This window comes from Etheostoma spectabile, chromosome 12, assembly GCF_008692095.1.
Source record: "Etheostoma spectabile isolate EspeVRDwgs_2016 chromosome 12, UIUC_Espe_1.0, whole genome shotgun sequence".
NCBI lineage: Eukaryota > Metazoa > Chordata > Actinopteri > Perciformes > Percidae > Etheostoma > Etheostoma spectabile.
Genome location: NC_045744.1, coordinates 2,167,225 through 2,167,770, shown reverse-complemented (window position 1 = coordinate 2,167,770; position 546 = coordinate 2,167,225). Strand labels below are relative to the sequence as shown.

Below are 546 nucleotides of genomic sequence, written 5' to 3'. Positions count from 1 at the left end.
CAAACATCACAGAGCTGTCACCACATCTGATTAAGCTAGTGGTGCACAATGACGGTACCAAACTTCTGGTACTAAATAGTCTGAAAAAATGACAAATATAATTGATTTGGAACTGCACACGTGTGAACTGGAGAGGATTCCCCACGCTATTTTAAGCTTGACCAACCTACAGGAACTCGACCTGAAATCTAACAACATCCGAACCATCGAGGAGATCATCAGCTTCCAGCACCTCAAGAGGCTGACCTGCCTTAAACTGTGGCACAACAAAATCATCACCATCCCATCCTCCATCGGCCAGGTCAAGTCCCTGGAGTCTCTCCACCTCTCTCACAATAAACTTGAGTCCCTGCCTCTGTTCACGCTGCCCAAACTGCGGCACTTGGACGTGGGCCACAACTCCATCACGGTGCTCCCTCTGGATGTGGGTCTTCTCCACAATCTCCAGCACTTGGCCATCAACTCCAACAAGCTGGAGGTGCTGCCCAAGCCTCTGTTTAGATGTACCAAGCTCAAGGTACTGTGTCTGGGGAACAATGCGCTCAC

The 546-nt window shown here is 49.6% G+C and overlaps 1 pseudogene; it reads left to right on the top strand.

Moving 5' to 3' along the window:
* Nucleotides 1-546, top strand: part of LOC116699239 (volume-regulated anion channel subunit LRRC8D-like) — a 5,275-nt pseudogene that overhangs the window by 4,131 nt on the left and 598 nt on the right.